Consider the following 20302-nt stretch of genomic DNA (forward strand, 5'->3'; position numbering starts at 1 on the left):
GACTGTAGCCTATCAGGCTTCTCCATCCATGGGATTTTCCAGGCAAGAATGCTGGAGTGGATTGCCATTTCCTTCTCCAGGGGATCTTCCTGACCCAGGAATTAAAACCTGGGTCTCCTGCATTGCAGGCAGACGTTTTACCGTCTGAGCCACCAGGGAAGCTAAACAAGACCTTATCTAAGACTAATTTTTATGGCGCTGCATGGGATGCTTTGCTATTAATCATTATGCTTCATTTCTGGTCTTTTAGCTATTTCCCTGCTAGCTCAGTTGGTAAAGAATCTGCCTGTAATGCAGGAGACCCTGGTTCAATTCCTGGGTGGGGAAGATCCCCTGGAGAAGAGATAGGCTACCCACTCCAGTATTCTAACCTGGAGAATTCCATGGACTGTATAGTCCATGGGGTCACAGAGAGTTGGACAGGAATGAGTGACTTTTACTTTTTGCTATTTCAATCTAGGCTGCCAGGCTCTATAAGAAAATTCAAAATAATAATGAAATGGATAATATGCTTCTCTAAAAATCAAGATGCTAGACATTAAGAATTACAGAGGTATATTATCCATACCTAGTTCCTTATTTTTATAAGGTGAAAAATTAAGTACATTGGGCAGAATATAAATATGTCATTGTAAGAATACTGCTTGGGAAACCATATAGGTTTTTCCATTTATTTCTGGATATTCACAGTATTATTTTTGACCTAGAAAATTAGTCACTCACTTGCCAGAGTCTGAAGCTTCTTCCAAACTGAGGTCAAACTCTCTGATCTATTCAAGATGACTAGAGTAGTTGTATCAAAGCACTGAGCTTTTCTGAATGACTGCTGTACATGAAGTTATATGAAAACCTGTGCCTCTATGAATACACAGTGTCTGTCTTTCGCATGCAGGGAATCGAGGTTCTCTGCATTTATACTTGGTTATAACTATATAACCAAGTAGACATTGGTTAATATGCCTGCAGGAACTGTGCTAGTTCTGGATTGTGAAAGACAAATTCTGCAAAGTACATTGCTTTCTTACATAGTGGGTAGAGATGAAGGGAAGCAAAGCTAGATGAGAGGGTCCAGGTGGACCACAGGCCCAGAAACAGATAAAATCTACATCCAACTCTGCAAGTCAGAAGCGGCAGCAAATCTACAAAGCTGAGATGGCAGAACAGTGTGCACACAGCCAAGGAATCAGAATTAGAGGATGGCAGTCCACCAGAAGCGAGCAGTAGCCTTAAATTTTGGTAGACAAGAAACCTGGATCCTGTCCAAGGAGCTCCGACAGGCAGAACCACAGCTTTCATTTCCTCCCATGGTCCTGTTTCCTGAATGAATTTAACAATTGCATGAGCCCACATTGCTCATCCTGCTTAAGTTCTGCTAGCACCTAAGTAACCAGGAAAGAAATTTAAGGAGTATATACCACTCTATTCTTGAAGAGACTGTAGATTTGAGGACATTTACACCAATTAAGCATGAACAACAAACATAAATTAGAGTGACTCATATAACTGTAAAACAAAAGAAAAAACATGGCATGTAAAACAGATTTAAAGTACATGTTTAGTAAACTTTATATCAGAAAAATAACAATTGTAAGTAGCAACAGCCTTGCATTCTTAAATGATGGCAGAAGCTGGTATACTAGACAAGGAGGCCAGAGGGGTGCCCCATGTGATTTATCAGTATGATGTATATGGCATAAATCAACAGCTCATACTTAGTGCTGTCTCCCCACCACCCGCTGCCAGAATGAATGGGCTGAGAACAAGAGTGGAGGTGGTAATGACTCCTCTCGCCACTACATCTTTTTACCTAATTGAACAAGTTTGCACCTGATGCATTTGGAAGTCCTAGGGTCCACAGAAGCAGTGATTCTACCAGGAATCAACTTATATAAAACAAAATGGAAACAGAATGTCCCCTTCATCTTGGGTCCCTCATGCTACCAAGACAACAGTCTGAGAAGCAGGTGTCCACACTGGCCATGACTAGTGGGTTACTATCACACAGTGGAGGACTACCGCACGATGGGATTCACTGGCTCATATCTGAGTTTCTCCTTATCGAGTATGTAGTGGTCAGTGAGAAACCAGAACCATCTAATATAAATAAGACCACGGAAGACTCAGATACTACAAGAATAAAGAACTGGGCCACCAATTAGATAAAGAATATCATCCAGCTGTGTTTGTAGCGGAGTAGGAGAAACATGAAATGGATGGGAGGAAAAGACAGCTATGATTAAGAAGAAAGAACTTTGTGTAACCAGCTACCAGGCTCAGGGACTTTAGCAGCTACATTTTATGTTATTAAATTGTATCTCTAGCCCTCTTTCCCTTTCTCTTCTTGCTATTTTCCATGAAGAGCATCAGTGGCACCTAATGTTTCAGGTGGGAGTCTGACCACTGGCATCATCCCTGAGTAAGAGAACTGAGGGGATTTCTTGCATCACGTTTGTTAGGTTTCATCAGAGGAAGGCACTAGAGTGGATGCTGACAGGCAGGAGGGTCTAGATGTGCTGGATACCTTTTAGTGCATCCTTATCTGCTCTCCATCTTTCTCCAATCTCTGTGCTGACCTGACATGTATGGACTAGTTCAAAGGGCTCTTTTACTCTGGATTCCAACTGAGGTTGGCTAATGCAGAGCCACAGCAGAGGTTAGGAAGGAACAAGGAGACTAAGGCCAAGTCACCCATTTTCCTTGTTCCCTTCCATGTCCCACAGTCAAAGGGTATTGCTACTCTTTCTATTAATGGCTCCTTCATCTCCTTCCTTCACATCTAGTACTAGCACTGATCTGCTACTGTTAAGCCAGGACACCAAACTCACACCTTTGCACGTTTTCCTGTCTTTAAATCCCCCTTGAATTATTTAGCTTTGAATGTGCCAGCTATTTTCAGATGTTTTAGACCCTGTCTAATACCAGCAAGACAGCACAATCAAAGATACTTTTTATTTAACTAGAAAACTGGAGTATTACTTTACAAGGGAGGGAAATTAAGTATTACTCTGTATCTGGAGTAAACTTGGGGGAATTAATTAACATAAGAAAGTTCAAATAAAACTTAGATTTACTAGAATTGTCTTTGAGGTTTTTTTCATTTGATTTTCTATTTTTAAGTATTAGACAGAAAATAACCTTAGTAAGGAATCCAGGCAGATTTAATGTTAAGTATCCCTTTGAGGGAAAGCAGGCAGATTTTAGACAAAGCACAGAGGCTTAAACTTGACATGAGTCCCAAAGAGAACATGAATCAATAGAATCACTGCTATGGGTTAAATTGTGTCTCTCCAAATGAAATGTTGAAACTGTAATCCCCAGTGCTTCAGGATGTGAAGTTAAATTAAGTAATTAGAGTAGGCCCTAATCAAATATGACTGGTGTCCTTATAAAGTTTGGAGAAATCTGTACACCGAGACCAACACACACAGGGGAGGCTGGTGTGACGAGATCCATGGGAAAAGGTCATGTGGAGACAGACGGCAGGAGTGATGCGGGTACAAGCCAAGGAACGCCTGGGGCCACCAGCAGCCGGCAGAGACAAGAAAGGATTTCATCACAAGGTGTCAGACGGAGAATGGCCCTGCCAGTACCTTGAGTTTAGACTTCTATCCGCAAAATGAAGAGACAATAAGCTGTTGCTCTAAGCCACTCAATTTGGGTACTTTGTTACAGCAGCTCTAGGAAACTGATACAATCATTTTTCATTTTCTGGGTTGAGAGCTCTAGCAGTACAAGTTCTGAATTTTAATTAGAAAAATAACAAAACTATATCTGAATTACTCAGTCTACATATCCAACAGACAATTTTAACTGGGTTTAAATACACTTGAATTGTTACTTGAACTTCCAAATGTTTAAGCTGGTTTTAGAAAAGGCAGAGGAACCAGAGATCAAATTGCCAACATCCGCTGGATCATGAAAAAAGCAAGAGAGTCCCAGAAAAGCATCTATTCCTGCTTTATTGCCTATGCCAAAGCCTTTGACTGTGTGGATCACAATAAACTGTGGAAAATTCTGAAAGGGATGGGAGCACCAGACCACCTCACCTGCCTCTTGAGAAACCTGTATGCAGGTCAGGAAGCAACAGTTAGAACTGGATATGGAACAACAGACTGGTTCCAAATAGGAAAAGGAGTACGTCAAGGCTGTATATCGTCACCCTGCTTATTTAACTTCTATGCAGAGTACATCATGAGAAATGCTGGGCTGGATGAAGCACAAGCTGGAATCAAAATTGCCAGGAGAAATATCAATAATCTCAGATATGCAGATGACACCACTCTTATGGCAGAAAGTGAAGAACAACTAAAGAGACTCTTGATGAAAGTCAAAGAGGAGAGTGAAAAACCTGGCTTAAAGCTCAACATTCAGAAAACAAAGATCATGGCATCTGGTCCCATCACTTCATGGCAAATAGATGAGGAAACAGTGGCTGACTTCATTTTGGGGGGGGCTCCAAAATCACTGCAGATGGTGATTGCAGCCATGAAATTAAAAGACGCTTACTCTTTTGAAGGAAAGTCATGACCAATCTAGACAACATATCAAAAAGCAGAAATTTTGCCAACAAAAGTCTGTCTAGTCAAAGCTATGGTTTTTCCAATAGTCATGTATGGATGTGAGAGTTGGGCTATAATGAAAGCTGAGCACTGAAGAATTGATGCTTTGAACTGTGGTGTTGGAGAAGACTCTTGAGAGTCCCTTGGACTGCAAGGAGATCCAACCAGTCCATTCTAAAGGAAATCAGTCCTGAATATTCTTTGGAAGGACTGATGTTGAAGCTGAAACTCCAATACTTTGGCCACCTGATGTGAAGAACTGACTCATTTGAAAAGACCTTGATGCTGGGAAAGATTGAAAGCAGGAGGAGAAGGGGATGACAGAGGATGAGATGGTTGGATGGCATCACCGACTCAATGGACATGAGTTTGAGTAAGCTCCGGGAGTTGTTGATGGACAGGGAGGCCTGGAATGCTGCCGTCCATGGGGTGGCAAAGAGTTGGACATGACTGAGCAGCTGAACTGAATTGAGCCCACCTCTCAAGTCTGGGGAAGTTATAAATATCTCTTCATGCCCACAGATGCAGACGTAGGATTTGAACCAGACACCCTGGCTCATAATATTGTACCTTTTCCACTGCTGTTTGGAGTCTGCCCTGGCTCTTCTGGATGCATCTATGACTTCAACAAGTGATTTAAGCCCTCTGAACCTCAGAATCCTTTTTAAAGAGTGAAGTGATAACATTTCCAAACTCACAGGATTCATATATGATTTCTTTTCATTACACACAAAGGATTTAAAACCAGAGCGAGCACATGGTAATTGCTCCACAAAGGCAAACCGCTCTTAAGATGAGCCCATGCAGAGTCTGGGTTGACTTCAAGACTCTGCAGGTAACTATACTGCAAATACAGAGAAACAGAGAAACCATCAAAGGAGTGAGTCCTTCCCTTTCTGGGAAGCTGTAGAGTAGAAGATATAGGGAAGAGAAATGAACATCTTTGCTATTTATATCAAAATATACTTGGAAAGCAACACACCTACAATTCCATTTTCACTGTTTCACTCAGTTTTACACTAGCAATGTTCATTAGAACAAATTTTTAAATACATTAATCCTAATGTAACAGGATATAGAAATGGAAGTATTGATCTCAACTGCAGCTAAGATCCAGAGACAACACAGAGGAAAGAGGTCCTATCCTCCCAAGAAAGAGGCCAGATCACTTAGCAGGACTTTTAAAGAGTAGCTAACAGCTCTTTGTTGTCTGCCTAGTATCTATGATGAAAGTAGACTTCCCTGGCAACTCCATGCTTCCAATTCAGGGAGCAGGGCTTCGATCCTTGGTTGGGGAACTAAGTTCCCAAATGCCATGTGGCATGGCCAAAAAATAATTTTTTTTTTTAATTCCTGAGGTTAACATATTCTGTTAAGACACTACTTCTCCAGTATAAATAAATTAGAGCAAGATTCTAGGTACCCAAGTGTCCTTTCAGTTGCAGTCTCCTTCATTCATTCAGCAAATAGCTACTGCGGGCTCACTATGTCCCAGGCACTACTCCAGTACTGGGGATACAGCCGTAATCAGAACAGAAAAAAACTTCCTCCTCCAAAGCTTAAAGCTCGTGAAGGGGAAAGATAAAAAACAAGATATGTAAGTAAAATACGATAATACATGTGGTAATGCCGAAGAGAAAAATGAAGCAGAGGAAAACAAATAGATATTGTGTGTGTGTGTTGGAGGTGTGTGCCATTTTTGGCAATCAGAGAAGAAAAGCCACTTTGCACTGGAGAGATTGAAAGGAAGTAAGGAGTCAAACTCTGAGAAAGACATCCAGAACATGGGAGACGGTGATTACAGAGTCCCCAATTGCTTGCTGAGGATCAGAGAGGAGGCCACTGCGACTTGGACAGAGAGAGCAAGGTGGAAAACAGTAGGGGATGAGTCCCAGAGGTAACTGTGGGTGGAACAAGGGATTTCTTTGAAGATATAAATTTTTATATAAAATTTTTTATAAAAGATAAAAAAAATTTTTTTGGCCATGCCACATAGCATTTGGGATCTTATAGTTTATGTGTGCAATAATCTATATACTCCAAGGGCTTCCCTGGTAGCTCAGACATTAAAGAATCTTCCTGCAATGCTGGAGATCCAGGTTCAATGCTTGGGTCAGGAAGATCCTCTGGAGAAAGGAATGGCACCTATCAAGTCCCTTACTTCACTATTCACAGTAAATTCCAGGGGGAAGATGATGGTGTGTGTTTTTCAAATTGACATACAGTTGATTTACAGTTTCCCAGTGGCACAGTGGTCACAGAATAGGCCTGCCAATAAAGGAGTCTTTCAGGACACTCTGGTTCGATTTAGAGAAGGAAATGCCAACCCATTCCACTGTTCTTTCCTCCACAGACAGAGGAATCTGGTGGGCTATAGTCCATGGGGTCGCAAAGAGTCAGACATAACTGAGCAGACACATGTGCTTTGATTTGTAAGGCTGTATTAGTTTCAGGTGTACAAGAGGGACTTTATATTCTTCATAGGTTATAATCAACTTAAAATTATTACAAAATACTGGCAGTATTCCATGCTCTGTACATTACATCCTTGTGTCTATGTTATATGAGTGGTTTGTACCTCTTAATCCTCTTCTTCTAAGTTTCCCCTCCCCCAACACCTCTCCAGTGGAGACCACTGGTTTGGTTTTTACATGAGTTTGTTTCTATTATGCTATACTCACTCATGTTACTTTTAAGATTCCACATGCAAGTGAAAACATGCAGTACTTGTCATTCGCTTATTTTACTAAAGATAATACCCTCCAGGGCTATCCATGTTGTCACAAATGGCAAAAGGTCATTCTTTTTTAAGGCTGAGTAGTATTCCATTCTCTCTCTCTCTCTCTGTGTTAAGCTTCTCCTTTATCCATTCATTTGTTTATGGACACTTCCATTGCTACCATATTTTGCTATTATATATAATCCTACAGTGAACACTGGTGTGTGTGAGCTTTTATGAATGGATATTTTCATTTTCGTCAGACAGAAACCCAGGTTCCGAATTGCTGGATCATATGATAGTTCTGTTTTTAAGATTTTAAGGAACCTCCAACACTGTTTTCCACGGTAATTTTACCAATTTACATTCACACCACCAGTGTACTGCAGTTTCCATTTCTCCACATCCGGGAAAACATCTATTTCATTCTGACGGGTGTGAGATGATACATCACTGTGGCCCTGCTTTGCATTTCCCTGATGATTGGTCATGTTCAGCCTTTTTCCATGTGGCCGTTTTCTGATCTGTATATCTTCCTTGGAAAAATGTCAGATTTTCTGCCCATTTTGCAGTTGAGCTGACCTTTTTGATATTGAGATGCAAGAACTCTTTATATATTTGAATATTAACTCCTTGTCAGACATATAATTTGCAAATCTTTTCTCCCATTTAGGAGTTGGTTTTGACATTTTGTGGATGGTTTCCTTTACTATGCTACATTTAACTTCCTTTCTCTCTAGCTTTTGTGTATCTATTGCAGGTATTTTAATTGTGACTACGATCTGCCTCTTGAGAAATTTGTATGCAGGTCAGGAAGCAAAAGTTAGAACTGGACATGGAACAACAGACTGGTTCCAAATAGGAAAAGGAGTATGTCAAGGCTGTATATTGTCACCCTGTTTATTTAACTTATATGCAGAGTACATCATGAGAAACGCTGGACTGGAAGAAACACAAGCTGGAATCAAGATTGCCGGGAGAATTATCAATAACCTTAGATATGCAGATGACACCACCCTTATGGCAGAAAGTGAAGAGGAACTAAAAAGCCTCTTGATGAAGGTGAAAGTGGAGAGTGAAAAAGTTGGCTTAAAGCTGAACATTCAGAAAATGAAGATCATGGCACCTGGTCCCATCACTTTATGGGAAATAAATGGGGAAACAGTGTCAGACTTTATTTTTCTGGGCTCCAAAATCACTGCAGATGGTGACTGCAGCCATGAAATTAAAAGACTCTTACTCCTTGGAAGGAAAGTTATGACCAACCTAGATAGCATATTGAAAAGCAGAGACATTACTTTGCCAACAAAGGTTCGTCTAGTCAAGGCTATGGTTTTTCCTGTGGTCATGTATGGATGTGAGAGTTGGACTGTGAAGAAGGCTGAGCACCAAAGAATTGATGCTTTTGAACGGTGGTGTTGGAGAAGACTCTTGAGAGTCCCTTGGACTGCAAGGAGATCCAACCAGTCCATTCTGAAGGAGATCAGCCCTGGGATTTCTTTGGAAGGAATGATGCTAAAGCTGAAATTCCAGTACTTTGGCCACCCCATGCAAAGAGTTGACTCATTGGAAAAGATTCTGATGCTGGGAGGGATTGGGGGCAAGAGGAGAAGGGGACGGCAGAGGATGAGATGGCTGGATGGCATCACTGACTCGATGGACGTGAGTCTGAGTGAACTCTGGGAGTTGGTGATGGACAGGGAGGCCTGGAGTGCTGAGATTCATGGGGTCACAAAGAGTCGGACACAACTGAGCAACTGATCTGATCTGATGATAGAGATTATATTTGTTGAGCTAAAACTATAAACCTGGTTTAAACTGACAGAAATTTAAACTTGTGTGGTTTCTCTGTCCAGTGTTTCTGAAAAAAAAAGTTGTCACTGTTCAATAATTACTTATGATCTTGGAGCAAAACTTCTTTTATGAAGAGTCATTTGAAGGTTATTATCTTTTTCTTTTATTTGAACATCAAACAACTATATGAAGTTATCCCTTTGGTAATTTCCATTTACTTACCATCTTGCCTCAGGTGAATTCTGTTGCTCAGTCTTGTCCAAATCTTTGGATTTGGACCTGCAGCACCCCAGGCTTCCCTGTGCATTACTAACTCTCAGAGTTTACACAAACTCATGTCCATTGAGTTGGTGATGCCATCCAACCATCTCATCATCCTCTGTCATCCCCTTCTCCTCCTGCCTTTGATCCTTCCCAGCATCACCATCTTTTCCAGTGAGGCAGTTCTTCGTATCAGATGGCCAAAGTATTGGAGTTTCAGCCTCAGCATCATTCCGTCCAATGAATATTCAGGATTGATTTCCTTTAGCATTGACTGGTTTGATCCCCTTGCAGTCTAAGAGACTCTCAAGAGTCTTCTCCAACACCACCATTCAAAAGCATCAATTCTTTGGCATTCAATTTTCCTTATAGTCCAACTCTCACATCCATACATGACTACTGGAAAAACCATAGCTTTGACTAGATGGACCTTTGTTGGCAAAGCAATGTCTCTGCTTTTTAATATGCTGTCTAGGTGGGTCATAACTTTTCTTCCAAGGAGTAAGCATCTTTTAATTTCATGGCTGCAGTCACCATCTGCGGTGATCTTGGAGCCCAAAATAATAAAGCCTGTCATTGTTTCCACTGTTTCTCCATCTATTTGCCATGAAGTGATGGGGCCGGATGCCATGATCTTAGTTTTCTGATGTTGAGTTTTAAGTGTACTTTTTCACTATCCTCTTTCACTTTCAACAAGAGGCTCTTTAGTTCTTCTTTACTTTCTGCCATAAGGGTGGTGTCATCTGAATATCTGAGGTGTTTGATAGTTCTCCTAGAAATCTTGATTCCAGCTTGTGCTTCATCCAGCCCAGCATTCCTCATGATGTACTCTGCATATAAGTTAAATAAGCAGGGTGACAATATACAACAGCCTTGATGTATTCCTGATCTGAAACCAATCTGTTGTTCCATGCCCAGTTCTAACTGTTGCTTCCTGACCTGCAGACTGATTTCTCAGGAGGCAGGTGAGGTGGCCTGGTATTTCTATCAGTTTCAGAATTTTCCAGTTTGCTGTGATCCATACAAGTCAAAGGCTTTGGCATAGTCAATAAAGCAGAAATAGATATTTTTATGGTATTCTCTTGCTTTTTCTATGATCCAGCGGATGTTGGCAGTTTGATCTCTGGTTCCTCTGCCTTTTGTAAATCCAGCTTGAACATCTGGAAGTTCACGGTTCATGTATTGTTGAAACCTGGCTTGTAGAATTTTGAGCATTACTTTACTAGTATGTGAGATGAGTGCAACTGTGTGGTAGTTTGAACATTCTTTGACTTTGCCTTTCTTTGGGACTGGAATGAAAACTGATCTTTTCCAGTCCTGGCTCACTGCTGAATTTTCCAAATTTATTGGCATAATGAGTATAGCAATTTCACAACATCATCTTTTAGGATTTGAAATAGCTCAACTGGAATTCCATCACCTCAACTAGCTTTGTTCATAGTGATGCTTCCTAAGGCCCACTTGACTTCACACTCCAGCATGTCTGGCTCTAGTCTAGGGATCACACCATCATGGTTATCTGGGTCCTGAAGATCTTTTTTGTATAGTTCTTTAGTGTATTCTTGCCACCTCTTCTTAATATCCTCTGCTTCTGTTAGGGCCATACCGTTTTTGTCCTTTATTGAGCGAGCCCATCTTTGCATGAAAAGTTCCCTTGGCATCTCTAATTTTCTTGAAGAGATCTCTAGTCTTTCCCATTCTATTGTTTTCTTCTATTTCTTTGCATTGATCACTGAGGAAGACTTTCTTATCTCTCCTTGCTATCCTTTGGAACTCTGCATTCAAATGGGTATATCTTTCCTTTTCTCCTTTGCCTTTCAGTTCAGTTAAGTTCAGTCACTCAGTCCTGTCTGACTCTTTGCAACCCCATGAACCGCAGCACACCAGGCCTCCCTGCCCATCACCAATCCTGGAGTTTACACAAACTCATGTCCATTGAGTTGGTGATGTCACCCAACCATCTCATCCTCTGTCATCCCCTTCTCTTTTTGCCCTCAATCTTTCCCAGCATCAGCGTCTTTTCAAATGAGTCAGCTCTTTGCATCAGGTGGCCAAAGTATTGGAATTTTAGCTTCAACATCAGTCCTTCCAATGAACACCCAGGATTGATTGCCTTTAGGATGGACTGGTTTAGGTCATACCTGAATGGTCTAGTGGTTTCCCCTTCTTTCTTCAGTTTAAGTCTGACTTTAGCAATAAGGAGTTCATGATCTGAGCCACAGTCAGCTCCCAGTCTTGTTTTGCTGACTGTATAGAGCTTCTCCATCTTTGGCTGCAAAGAATAAAATCAATGTGATTTCAGTATTGACTTTCTGGTAATGTCCACATGTAGAGTCTTCTCTTGTGTTGTTGGAAGAGGATGTTTGCTATGACCCATGTGTCCTCTTGTCCTTTTTTATGGTAAGCATCTTAGCAGATCAAACTAACAGGAAATGAAGGAATATATACCTACAGCATGTTGTTCACAAACTACAATATTCACAAAGTGTTTATGACATCTTAACTACCATGATACAGACTTTTCAGTATAAAAGAACACTTTCATTGCAAAAACTTGGGAAAGAAAGAATGCAGATAAGGATTTGACGACTTGAACGACCAGCTTTGTGACTGACAAGACCTGGTGTGGTCAAAAATTCTGATTAGTAAAAACAAATAGAAAATAAGGAACCAGGGTAACGTTTTACAGGTATTTATCATGAACCGGAAGTAGGCGTGCATACACTAGAAGAAACACAGCAGAGTGGCAGGAATCCCTGAGTGTTCAGAAACCAAAGACTAAAAAAGAACAAGGCCTAAAACAACATGAGGGAAATTCTGATTTGACGAAAAGACCTTAACTCCTTAAGTACTGCAACTCAGTATAGGTGAAGTTATGCGAAGAATGCATCTGCTTCCTTTGAGTATATGCAGACCTCTAAGCACAGAGGAACAATGAACAAGAGAATAACAAGAACTTGCAAATGTGATTAAAAAATCTTTCAAGAATTATTTGGAAAATTACAATGAATTAGAGATATAACAGATCTCTAAACAAAAGAAAACATGGCCTCAATTAAAAAGAGTGCTGCCTGGTTCACTTAGAATCTAAATTTATCTTTGTATTGCATTGTCGATTTTAAGCCATCTCTCTCATGTTGTTCTCTGTTCCATAAGTCTGCTCTGCAATGGATGGACACATCTCCTCAAAAGTTCTTATTACTAGTTGCAGAAAAAGCTGTGTTTCCATATACACCTGTATTTTTAAAATACAGGAATTTTACCTTCCGTTTAAGAGCTTACTTTTATCTAACATTCTTAAATAGCTGCTTCCACTTCTCTTTCAATATCTGTGCCCATCAGGCTTCTCTTCTATGCCCCCTCACTGCCCTGACTTTTTTTTCCTCTCCTTGCTGAGAAGTTTTTGTTGTTCAATCGTTCAGTTATGCCCGACTTTTTGAGACCCTGTGGACTGCAGCATGCCAGGCTTCCCTATCCTTCCAGAGTTTGCTCAAACTCATGTTCATTGAGTCAATGAGGCCATCCAACCATCTCATCCTCTGTCACCCCCTTCTCCTTCTGTCGTCAATCTGCCCCAGCATCAGGGTCTTTTCCAATGAGTTGGCTCTTCACATCAGGTGGCTGAAGTAGGGGAGCTTCAGCTTCAGCATCAGTCCTTCCAATGAATATTCAGGGTTGATTGTTGAGAAGTAGGATGCTTCTTGTTTCTCTTTTTATTGGGGAGGGTAAATTCCAGCTTTGAGTCTGAAAGTAAAGTTGCTCTGTCGTGTCCAACTCTTTGAGACCCCATGGACTGTAGGCCAGGCTCCTCCATGCATGGGATTCTCCAGGGAAGAATATTGGAGTGGGCTGCCGTCTCCTTCTCCAGGGGATCTTCCTGATCCAGGGATTGAACCCGGGTCTCCTGCACTGCAGTCAGACGCTTTACCATCTGAGCCACCAGGGAATCCCATAAGCTCAACACAAATCCTCCAATGGGCAGTGCAGAGAGCTTATTTCCTGTGTACCACCAATAAATTACCCTGCCCAAGAGGGCCATCCCTAGGGCATGAGAGGCTCTTGGCAAATAACTTTGTGGTATCCTTCTCTAAAATGGTTAACACTGGCAAATTTATTTCTAAGGTGTAAAACAGAACTTATGGGCTCAGTCATAATGATTTTTTTGATGAAGAGATAGATAATGGGTGGAGTAGAGATGCATATTAGCTTATTTTCTTAGTGCCCATGTACTAACTTTTCCTGTTTGGGTCCAGGAATCAGTAATGTGTGTGTCTGTCACTCAGTCATGTCCAACTTTTTGAGACCGCATGGACTGTAACCTGCCAGGCTCCTCCATCCATGAGATTTTCCAGGCAAGAATACTGGAGTGGGTTGCCATTTCCTTCTCCAGGAGATCTTCCCGACCAAGAGACTGAACCCGGGTCTCCCACATTGCAAGCAGAATCTTTACCATATGAGTCACCAGGAGGAATCACCAACACATGTTCTTTATTGTCACATGCATCATTCCTGGCTAATTTCTTATCACCCACTGGGAGAAAAAGGTAGCATGCTATTATTACTCACAGTGCCATGGCTCTTCAGAACCTTTTGTATTTTTTAAAATGCAGGGCTTCTTGCCTCTGAAGTTTCTTTCTTCCACTTATTCAATGCTGGTTACTTCATTACTCCTGACACTATATCATCCATTGTGCTGCCCACGAATACTGGCTCCTGATGACTCTCACAGACATTTTTATTGTGCTTCACTTCTAGTGTCCACAAAAAGAAGTCTTACATAAAAGATGCAGAGACATGCAAATGATAATTTGTTTTCTGATCATGTAATCTGGGGCCTCCCAGGTAGCTCAGCTGGTAAAGAATCTGCCTGCAATATAGGAGACCCCAGTTCAATTCCTGGGTCAGGAAGTTCCCCTGGAGAAGGGATAGGCTACCACTCCAGTATTCATGGGCTTCCCTCATGGCTCAGATGGTAAAGAATCCACCTGCAATGCAGGAGACCTGGGTTTGATCACTGCATAGGTAAGATCTCCTGGAGGAGGGCATGGCAACCCATTCCAGTATTCTTGCCTGGAGAATTCCCACGGACAGAGGAGCCTGGTGGGCTACAGTTCATGGGGTTGCAAACAGTCAGACACAACTGAGTGACTAAGCATAACACAGCACATATTAAATTTACTGTACATAACTGTATGATATAAATATAGAACAATGCATCCTCCAATCCCATTTCTACTCTGAACGCTTTAAAACATCACCAGAGCTTTCCCAGAGTGTACTGATCTCACCTCTGTCTTTTACACACTGTCACAAGTGGGGAAGACAACAGAAGTACCTGCCTTAGGGTAAGGAAGGCCTCTCCCTTGTCCAGCAACCTGGGAGAGCATGACATCAGCATCTTGGTCAGAGACAGGAGCGGATACCATATGGAAGGGTTCACTGGCACTACAGAGCAACAGCCTCAAAATGCCCAAGCAGATAAAGGCACAACTTCCCTCTAGGGCAAACCACTATGTAGTAGGGAGCCTATGGAGGGGTGGAGCAACTTTTCTGGGTGCCAGAAGGAAGGGGTCAGGGATAAAGAATATCTGCCTCCAAACCTGCGTACTCGGGTGCTGGAGACTGGAAGTGATCCTTTAGCCATGACATGGACAAGCAAGAGCCAACACATGGGTCTAGATACATGACTCAAGCTCAAGAGATACAGGTGGCCTGAAGGTACTCCCAAGGCCTAAACTTGTTCTATGTCCAACATGCATGAAAGCTCTTCAAAATGATCTCTATGTGAGCTCCATTCAGACATCCCAATCTTGTGTGAGATAACAAAAATATACTACACTGCACTGGCCAGCAGGAATAATCCTCCCCCCAGGCTACCCTTCTGGATCAGGGCCCATTCATATGAGCCCTGCTACCACAAGGTCCTGAGATGATTCCACAGGTGTAAGTGCCACAGTGCCTCCGGATATCTGGTCAACCCATCACATAAGGTAGAGAGCTGCAAGCACTCCCCCTGAGAGAAAGTGAGACTGGGGCTCACTGACGTGCCAAACCAGGCTCAGGGTGCTCTGGCTGGGCAGCACTCAAAGCCCCCAGCACAAACATTTAAGGGGCGGTCAGAACATTTCAAGGACAGTACAGTCAGGGCACAGGGGCCTGGGACAAGGACCCCACTTGCTCAAATGTAAGGACAGTATTGCCCCAGATGCAGCAACTCATACTTTTAACTATCACACATCCAGAATGACACTGTACATACACCTGTAACTTATATCTCCTAGTTGATGTCAAACTAAATTTAATTCATATGTATTTCTTGACACTCCACCAAATGGCAAGATGTTTCACAATCTAAACATGGAAAATAATTATCACTTAGTCTGTTTTACTTCACTACTGATGAAACCAAAGCCACTCACTTGCCATTTCCCCTCCACCTCTTCACCCCAGCACTCACTCTATACCACTAATCAGGTTCCCAAAGTATAAGGTGGTGGTGGTGGTTGTTCAGTCTCTCAGTCTTGTCTGACTCTTTGTCACCCCATGGACTGCATTCTCAGCTAGACCCTGTGAAATAGCCTTGATTTCCTCAGCACAGTGTAAGATATCACTCACCAGCAGTGCTCAGTCAATACTTTCCAGATAAATGATCAAATTCCTATAACATGGATACGACTCTGAGAGTTCACTTAGCTCAGTTCAACATTGCACAGTGGTGATGATACAGCAAAAGTTTATGACATTATGAACATGAAAACTAGATCTCACAACCTAAAGAACCCTGAAATAAGAGCCTCAGCACTGACCTCAGTGATGGGATAAACAAACAGGCAACTGTGATCACTCCAATGTAATCCTATTAATCACAACAGCCCAGAATAAAAGAGGAGGAAACCATGAGGACTGCAGCAGGCACACTAAATTACCTTCCTCCACCACTGTCAACGGGAGGAAACAATTCATCATATTGAAGCCTGAAGCGCGTTTTCCACATGAAAAATGAACTTAAACATAATTTAATGAAACCTCAGAACACAGGTTCATTTCCATAATATTTGGGTATTTTAAAACTCTATACAATTCCCTGACTAAATGATGATCAAAGACCACAGTGCTACCCTAAATGAAGTTCATTTTAAAATAGCTACTTTTGACCTTTACTGGCATGGAGTCCTTATATACTCTTTCTTGAATAAACAAACAGCTTTGCCACTGTGTACATGTTTCTGCTTTTGGGGACTTTCCATTTTCCAATGGAAATGGAAATTATGACAATTATCTGCAGCAGCTCAACTGTCCTCAAACCCTATACTAAACAGCTCCACCTCTCCATCAGCATGGCCACCTATCATTTTGCTTCATATTGAAGTCTTTTTGGAGCTTTATGATAGATTTCAAGGACGATTTCTGCTGTTCTCAAAAACTGGAGCAAATGTATGTTGTTCAGAAAAATTGGAGAGGAAAAGGTACCTCAATCCATACCAAGAGCTTTTTAGAATATGCATATATTAAATTGAGCCTTGAGCAGAGGGGAGTTATGACCGGTCATAGAGGAGGAAGCGGGGAGATTAGAATGCCCGAGGCACAGAGTGGAAAACAGAGAGGGGCGTGAGGGACAGGAAGCCAGATGTTCCCGTGGGAAAGTGAGGACACCATTATCCAGAGCCTGGAAAAGCTGGTCTGGATTTCTCTTAACAGACCAAGGTCATACAGTAGGTATGGATGGATGACTTTGCTTCACATATCCGCATTTCCAGCAACATAAGAATGTGCGTGTCGATTTGAGTGTTACTGTTGGTATGTTAATGTGCTGTGAATGGCTGGGGAAGATGGCGGATGGGGGATGAACTCCAAGGGTCTCCCCACAGCGTCCAGGCTCCTGGAATTCATGAGTTAATGGTTTGCCTTTTTACCAGGCTGGGGAAACTCTATGAAGCAAGCCCTGCCTTTGACAGCTCTCTAGCTCCACAGCTGTACAACTGTGCCAGCTTGGCTAGGAGTGTTGGGCAGCTCTGTGTGTCACAGTGCAGAGCCAGCCTCTCCTCCTCATGGCAGTCATGTCTGATCTGCTCCAGCCTCTGCCACTGACTAGCTTTGTGACTTCAGGCAGGTCCCTTCACTCCCCCACCGCCCAGCTTCTTTCCTCAGCACTGAGAATGGTAGCAGTGTGACAGCACCATCTACAGAGGTGAAATGATGTAACACGTGGAAAACATGGGGCAGAGTGCCTTGCACAGCATGAGGCCTCAGTGAATGCTGACAATGTTGCTATTTGCAGTTTTGGTTCCTGTGGTTCTTCCAATGCAGAAAGCTTCCCTTCCTCTTCACAGTGACATCTCTCAATGTTCCCACTCCTTTCCTCCAGCCCCCAGGGGCTGTCTCTTTTCTGGATGCCTGGATCCACACAGGCTAACAGATGCTTCAGAGGTGCCCAGTCATCTCACAGGCAGGTTGTTGTCCCCTAAGAGCATGTTGCTGCTATGGAAGAAACAGTGCCCTGAGCACTGGCACGGGCTACTTCCAAGTGTCAGATGGTTGGGACACTCACCATATTTACTACAAGAAGAAGAAAGCCTGAGGCATTCAGAGGGTTGTGAAAGCTGTCAGAATGGGTTAGGTAGGAGAAGGGCTAAGATTCAGGATGCCCTACATAAGCCTTGTTCAAACGGTTCTTGAAACTGTCAGAGTGGTCATAGCCAGTACAGGTGTGAAAGTGACCAGGTTAGAGACTGACCAGGTTAGAAAGTTGGGTCCTAGGCATGCAGCTCTACAGCTACTTTTAAGCAAGCTTTTCTAACATGCCTAAGTCATGTCCCAACCTCTCCTATACAAATCAAGCCAGAAATTAAATGCCCCTCTTAGCGGTATGTGCTCATGCTTTATACCCCCATTGTTTCTCAGGCTGAATGTCTACCACTGTGAAGGTCATGGAGCCCTCCTAGCCCTCTTAGAAGCAGAGAAGGTAATAAGAGACTGTTATTAAACAAGAGATGTCTGCCCCTCTCCTTACAGGGCCTCATACGCACGAAAGCAGATGGCGATTTTATGATGAAGCAAACCAACTGGTGAGTAACTATCCAGGAAAGCAAAAGATGAAGACATATCCTCATCTCTAAAATCCAAGAAAAATTCTTTAAGCAGCACTAGTAAATTGACAGTTGTTCAAAACCAAAGTCACATACTGAAACAAAACGGAACCATGTGGGGCCCTCCCCAGAACCAAAGTTCCTGTGTGCGCCTGGCTTCTTATTTGTAGGAGGCAAATAAATAAATAAATAAACCTTCAGCCACCACAGCCTTCCCAGAGGTCCAAAGAGCAGACTCAAGCAGTTAATTATCAGGATGATAGAGTCCCAGGGCTTCTAGTTCCTTCTAAAGGACAGTACACAACAATCTGCTGTATACTTTTGAGTTGTTTCTGCAGAAACCAAAACCCCCCAAGCAGGTGGAGGATGGGAATGACATATTGACCACAAGCACACAGAACCCAGACTAGTCAGAACCCGAAGGCTGAGAGTCCAGAAACATCACACACCCTTCCACCCTCCCCACTAATTTAGACTTTAATCCTTATCTAAAAGCCATTGGACATTTGGGGTCTTCTGAGCACAAGCTGCCCATTCTCCTTGCTTGCCCTTTGCAATAAATCTTTCTGTACTCAAGACTCCGATGTTCTGGTTTGCTTGGCTTCACTGTGTATCCAGCACATGAACTCAGGGAAGGCCCAGGAGACTAAGGTCTTTCATTTCTACAAACAAGAAACGGGGGGTGTTGGTGACAAACTGGCTCTTGCCAAGGGCATTTGCCATCTGCCTCCGTGGGGATGAAGCCTGGGCTGCTGCAGCTGCTGACCTGCAACGTGCCCTGAAAGGAGTTCACGGCGGGGGGGGGGGGGGGGGGGGAATGAGGCACTTTATGCTCCAAGAAAACTGGCAAAGCAGGTCTTTAGCTAATTAGAGGTTTTCAAGAACTGATTTTATGAGCCCAATCCTTGCACCTCCTCCATCTAGAAGAGCACTAAACGCCTTCATGGTGACATCAGCTCCTTGTGACTAGCAGAAAGCCTTTTGTAAGATAAGTGCGTGACTGCATGAACTCCCCCATCACCAAAACCCCTTAGCCTCTTTGGAGCAGTTTCTCAGAGCAATCTGAACTGCTGTGCCCCAGGCTGCAGTCCTCATTTTGCCTCAAGTAAAACTTAAACCACAACGCTCACATTGGGCATCTTTTTAAGTCGAGTGGGGCTTTTGTACTCAGGAGAGACCTATAAGGTTTCAACCCCCCCCTTTTCCCCTGATAATCCTCAATCTTGATGGGAATAGGTATAGGTCAAGAAAAGGAAGAATGTTTTGGACAGAGATGTTAGCCTTAAACTCAGCAGAGGAACTCTGTTTTTAACAGGGACTCAGTTTCACTACTACTTGCCAGAGGGTGAAAAATGGATGAAGTCCATGTAGAAATTTACCAAATTCAAATAGCTGGGGAGGAGGAGAATGCCAGTGAGTTTGATTTACTAAATATCATTTTAAGTTTCAAAATGTAGCAGAAAGACACATTTATATGTATTAGTTATATTTGTATGAAGTAACATATTGCTAAACTGCCTCCTAAAGTATTTACTCAAGCAGGTAAATACCAGCTCTCTTCTGGTATCATTTCTCAGTGAGCCTTTTCTTCACACACCATATGAACCAAATTTCAACCTGATCCTGGTCAAATGATCATGAAATTAACAGTGATAAAGAAAATAATGATTTGCCTTATTCTTTACATTTAACAATTCTTTAAAAGATAAAAATTTTACAATGATTCCTCTTATAATGTGTGGGTCACTTTCATCAGATAAGAAAGCTGGTACTAATGAACCTATTTGCAGGGCAGCCATGGAGACACAGCCATAAAAATCAGGCTTGTGGGCACAGTGTGGGAGGCAGAGGGCGGATACACTGACAGTAGCATGGAGACGTGG

At 42.5% G+C, this 20302-nt stretch overlaps 1 protein-coding gene and 1 non-coding gene across 12 annotated transcripts in view; one reads left to right on the top strand and one right to left on the bottom strand.

Annotated features, from left to right (window-relative positions):
• The window catches only part of KCNN2 (potassium calcium-activated channel subfamily N member 2), a 504825-nt gene that overhangs the window by 408349 nt on the left and 76174 nt on the right, over positions 1 to 20302 (bottom strand). The window contains exon 1 of one of the 11 annotated variants that reach the window (XM_086323289.1): positions 11475 to 11589. The exons of the other annotated variants lie outside the window; for them this stretch is intronic. The gene's annotated coding sequence lies outside the window, so the exon portion shown is untranslated. Of the gene's footprint in view, positions 1 to 11474; positions 11590 to 20302 lie in introns of those variants that run through there. 11 annotated transcript variants of the gene reach the window in all.
• Positions 256 to 327, top strand: TRNAY-GUA (transfer RNA tyrosine (anticodon GUA)). The gene has a single exon. It is a non-coding gene; the product is annotated as a tRNA-Tyr (tRNA).

This window comes from Bos grunniens, chromosome 10, assembly GCF_055505025.1.
Source record: "Bos grunniens cultivar Pamir isolate PY7600 chromosome 10, Bosgru_T2T1.0, whole genome shotgun sequence".
Lineage (NCBI taxonomy): Eukaryota > Metazoa > Chordata > Mammalia > Artiodactyla > Bovidae > Bos > Bos grunniens.